The sequence below is a fragment of the Acanthaster planci genome, linkage group LG01, assembly GCF_054643075.1.
Source record: "Acanthaster planci isolate LZ-2023a linkage group LG01, COTS_SCS, whole genome shotgun sequence".
Classification (NCBI taxonomy): Eukaryota; Metazoa; Echinodermata; class Asteroidea; order Valvatida; family Acanthasteridae; genus Acanthaster; species Acanthaster planci.
Genome location: NC_141777.1, coordinates 34,854,002 through 34,859,730, shown reverse-complemented (window position 1 = coordinate 34,859,730; position 5,729 = coordinate 34,854,002).

Sequence of the window (5,729 nt, the reverse complement as noted above, 5' to 3'; positions counted from 1 at the left end):
GGCGCGGCCCTCCTACTCCTCACATGTACACATGGAGCCATTGATCAACATTATGCATGGCGCTCAGCATGCAAGAGGGCGCTATTGACAAATGGAAAAGAAGCTTGGAACTGTTTCCTTGTTTTTTGGAACATTTTCTTCCCGAGGAAATATTCCTGGGGAAATGAAAAAGTTAAGGAAATTTTAAAGAAAATCCTAAAAGAAAAAGCTAAGATGAAAAATGAGATCACATTTGGTCATTTAATAAATGTACGGCGCTTGGATAAAACTGTTCAAGATACGGTTGGAATCAGCTCGAATTGACCTACATCGTTTACCCGTTCTCATCATCTAAAAATAAATCATTAGCTGGGTGAGATGTGTCTGCAATAATTGACTTAGCTTTCGCCAGTAAACGAGATTCATAATGTTTTTCCAAAGCAGGTAGATCACCACTAATTGTATTGCTGACAGTGTCGACAACACGACTGAGGCGTTTTTCCTTTCATCTACAGTACAGTTTCGGCTGCGAATGTTAAAACACTCTCAATCGTTGCCAACTTCACCAACAAACCCTGGCTGACAATCTCCGAAGTCTCCGAAGAACAAACAAATGTTGCTGGGCTTTTCTAATAATGAAATCAACATGATCCAGCCATTTCAGATTATTGGAGATAGTACACCGAGAAATTTAAACGAATCAACAATTTCGACCTCCGCCCCGTTAATACTAAGTGGCTGAATGTCATTGTGAGTTCTTCTAAAGTCCACAATTATCTCCTTAGTCTTTCCAACATTTATCTCCAGGTTATTAATGGGACTCCATTGAACTAAGTAGTTAACTTCGTTGAGAGGATTCGACCACCCAAAGTAATAATATCTCCCGCATGTTTGACCATAAAGGTATTACAGGCTTGTACAGCACAGTCATGGGTAAACAATGAATACAACATGAGTGGTAAAATACATCCTTGAGGTGTACCTATGTTCAGGGCAAGTGACTTGGAAAAAAATGATGTCCTATCTTCACTTTCGAGCGATCTAATATAAAATCTAGAATCCGCTGGCAAATTGAAGGATTCAAGATCCAGGTTTATAAGCTTACGATAAAGCTTAAAACAAGTGAAATAGTGTTAAAAGCCGAACTGTGATCTACAAATAAAAATCTGCAATAATTAGGGCCATTCTTGTCAAGAAATTGTGAAGCTGCAAAACCCATGAATTTGCATCATCAACTGTATGATCTATTGCCTTACAGGCAAACCGGAACGGATCCAATTTGGGAGACAACTGTGACTACATATTTTCTGACCAAAGTTCCCATACATCTGACGTTGAGGCAACTGGACAGTATATTAAAGCAAGTAACTGGCGATCGTTTAATCGATGATAATCGATTTTTTTTTAAAATGTACATGCAATCGGCACATGACTAATTTTCAAAGACCAGTAAAATGACTTACACAAAACATTACACAATTTGTCTTTGCAATATTGTAACAGACGCGGACTAATCCCATCCGGACCAGGTGCCTTATACCCAATCTGTGCATGCAAACAGCCTTGTTGTCGCTGAGCCGCGACATTAATTCGTCCGTCGTTGACGGAGAAGGCATTCAGTGGGCCGGGGGGGGGTTCTTGCGTTTCAATACGGGCGATTCACAATAGTGCGCCCCCATGAGTCTGCAACGCGTTGGCCAATCACAACGCGCGAAATTTGTCGACCCTTTCCGAACGCACATGGGGTCGACAGATTTTGCGTATTGTGATTGGCCAACGCGTTGCAGACTCTTGGTGGCGCACTATTGTGAATCGCCCATATTGTCTGTACGTGCGCAGGAACTAAATGTATCATATTGTGCTAGGAGTTACCGAGAGAAGCTCGTTCAAAGACCGATAAGCCCCCTTTATTGTAATGTATAGCAATGATCGATAATTTTGTGATGGCGAGTCATTCAACTCACATGCTGATAAAACTTGGGCAAACTTTTTCCGCAAATTTGTGTGATTGAAGTCGCCAAGGACAGAGGTAGTCGATCCAGGATTCTTGTTTTCTATTGAGTAATAAATGCCGAAAGTTGATCAATAGCTCTTGCATCGGCGTCTGGAGCCACATACATGGCACACGAAAAAAGAATTGGACCAAATTCCCGAGGTTAATAAACAGGCCTGCATTAGTTTTGCAAAAATCCCAGGCGTGCATAGAGGACGAAAAGTGGCCAATTTTTTTACGCTTTGGTAAAGTGCATTTTCCTGACTTTTCTACCTGAAAGGCAATTTTTATGAACATTCACTTTTTTATGTACACCCTTTTCTTTCCTATTTTTTCGGCTTTCGGACGAAAAATGACCATCTGCTTTTCTCCTTCAGCAATTAGGTAAAACATTGGATGGAACCTTTTGACAACAACTGTGTGTTCTACTTTTCTGCGTTTTTGATACTGGAAAAGCAGAGCTGAAAATTAACCGTCAGCCTTTTGCCTTCAAAGGACGGTGAACATTTTTAGTCGACCTTTCCGTTTAAGACATTAAAACATGACTATAGGTTTTCTCGGCAAATTTCGGAAAATGCTCAATCTAATTTGTAAAATACAAATTCAATTTAGCGTAGATTTTGAAAACGAGTTATAACCTGGTTACATTTTCGCAATAACAAGCATTCGACTTCGTTTTACATCCTTCAATTAATGAATGTGCATTACGTTTCATTTAAGAGGTTACAAATACGTGACTGGGATTTGGATTGTCGTATTCGTTGCCAATTACAACAGATGTGCATTCTTATTCGCTGAAAATCTGTCTTTTACCATGACCCTTCGAAAGTGAGTTTTCATTTTTATTTGCTGTAATTTAAAATCGTAAAATGTATTTTCAATTTGATTAGAATATACAAGGTTTCACAAATCATGACACCACTTCGATAATAAACGTCATGTTACTCATGAAGGGTTACTCATACTCATGAAGGGTTATAGTCAGTGTGTTTGTTATCAAACCGGGTTTTCATGATTGAAACGCAGCACAGGAAGGAAGGTACGGAGGACGAAAAGTAACCGTCTGCTTTTCTGCTATCAAAGTAGAAGAACAGCAGATTTTATGTTCTGGTAACATGCAATTTCGACTTTTCAACTTTTCTGCCACCTCAAAAAGCAGAGCGAACACTGTTTGGTTATGCATTTTTCTATTTGTCTGCTTTTCTGATTCAAAACAGCAGAGCTTACTCTTTCTTTGTTCGCTGGCGGCCGACAAGCGGCCATCTGCTTGTCACCTTTCGAACAGGCAGAAATGAGGATCGAACGTTTTTGACAACAACCGTGAATTCTACTTTTTTTTGCTTTTTTGATACCGGAGGAGCAGTTTTACATAGGCGGCCGAAGAGTGGCCATGCATCTGCTTTTCTGCCTTCCAAGGGTCGTGAACGGGGTCGTGAGCCTCATGTTATGACCATTTCCTTTCTTGGGGATTGAAGACGTATAAACCAATAATTACAGTCCACCCTATCTGTTATAATGAACGATTCACATGCTTTCCTTGGACCAAGCAAGCTTGTGTGTCAATAGCTGCAAAACTGTATTTCCTTTGAGATGCTGTTTTCTCTGCCTCACAGGGACACTGATACTGCCGTATGGGATTGGTCCGCAGAAAACATGGTTAAGCATTGGTTTCTATATGTCTTCACCCCCCCCGAACGGAAATGGTGGTAACCTGCAGGTTCATGACCCCATTCACGGCCCATTGAGGACAGAAAAGCAGATGGCCACTGTTCGGCCACCTATGTAAAATCTGCTTCTCCGGTATCACAAAAGCTGAAAACTTGAATTCACGGTTGTCGCCAAAACGTTCAATCCACTTTCCTGCTTGTTTGACAGGCAAAAAGCAGATCGAAACTTTTCGGCCGTCATCAAAAAGAGGAAAGTAAAACTACTTTTGTCGTAGCAGAAAAGCAGAAAAGTGGAAATATGCATTACAATAAAATGATCATTCTGCTTTTGAGGTAGCAGAAAAGTAGAAAAGTCAAAAACTGCATGATACGAAGACGTAAAATCAGCTTTTCTACTATTCTGATAACAGAAAAGCAGATGACCACTTTTCGTCCTCCACAAGGAAGGTTCCGTCAGCGCCGGTGTTTTTAGGTTTCCAATGACAGCCTAAATGGTTTATTCCAATCGTGAATATTCAAACATTTAACCAATCAACTAAACACTTCTACGAATGTAACTTCTGTTAGTACACAAACGAATTCCAATTCTTGACCAGACATATCTTAAATAACACAGGGCGAAATCGCCTGCATATTTTGCGAAATAGCTTGAGTTCAAATTGAGATGAATGCAGGGTTGCAGAGGTGCACTCAATTTCGCGCAAAAATGAATGTCAACCTGCCAAATTAATGCAATACTAGGAAATTGAACGCTGACTTTATATGACTGAATGAACCCTCCTTGAAATAGAATTTGTATTTGTTAAATAGAAACGGGAATTTGATGTTCGTTCTATTTCGCTCGAAAACGAATGCTGCTATTACTAATTCGTTTCCACATTTTCCGAAATTGGCCGGAAAATCTTGTAATGAAAGATTCCCCTATTTCCCAGGGAGATGATAAGCATGCTGCGGATGATAACCACTGAAACCCTTCTGGTTTTCTCTAAGGCCACTTGCACGACCACATGACTACTGCTTCGACCCATATGACTGGTTCCCATAGAAAAAAGACGCAATTCGTCTCTCAGGCCATGACTAGACGCCGTGGAACTGCCGTGCCAAACTTCATTCAAATGACTTTGGTACTAGCACGGCAATAGCAGGGTAGTTGCGCTAAACGGAACAGTGTCAATGCCAATACCATTTGGAACGAGGACAGTGCGACACACCCTGTCGTGCTTAAGGGCTTGGCGTGCCTATAGGCTATATACGCCGTGCTACTGCCGTGCCGAACTCAAGTAATTCAATTTTTAAAAGTGCGGTACAGCCATGCACGAGTTTTAGTGCTGTTCGGCTCGGCAAATTGGATTCGGCTTAAGCAGGGATATGTCGCGTGCCGCGCTGATCGTTCCAAATGGCAGTGACACCAACACGACACTGTTCGGCTTTTATCGCAACTACCGCATTGTTATTGCTGGGCTATTGCCGCACTCATCCTAGCCACATCCTCGAAGCCTTCAAGCCAAACGACACTAAGTTAAGTCATGGAGGCAGGAAAAGTTTAGCCTTGACCATCCATTGGGCAAATCAGGCCTACTGCATAGACGGTACAACTAGCTAGTGCACGATGGCCGAGCTGAGTGTGTATGCGTTCATGCTCTTGCATGTGTTGCGCGCTGTCCGAGACCAGTCCGATCGAGCGCGCATCACACGTACACCCACACGTATACTGTACGTGTGCTTTATATGTACATGTACGTACGTGAATACATTGCGCTACGTACACTTATGTACGTTTACGGCTATGGTTTGCATGTATAGCTCTGCAGGTTTGCCGTAGTACGTAGTTGTAGCGATATGATATCGTACGGGTAGCGTTGGTGCGACGTGGCTTGCCGGGTTTGCTGTGGGTCCCAAGCGTGAGGCCCGATAACCTGCTCTCGACAAAAAAACACTGAGACCGCCTTGCACAAGGCTAGTCATCAGCGTGATTAAGGAAAATCCTAAACTTTAAGCATAGCGCTAGTAGCGTAGTCGGCGGCCCCGATATCTAAATACATGTACATAAACAGGCCTAGTCTTGGTTTCAAGTTGTTGTGGACGTTTGC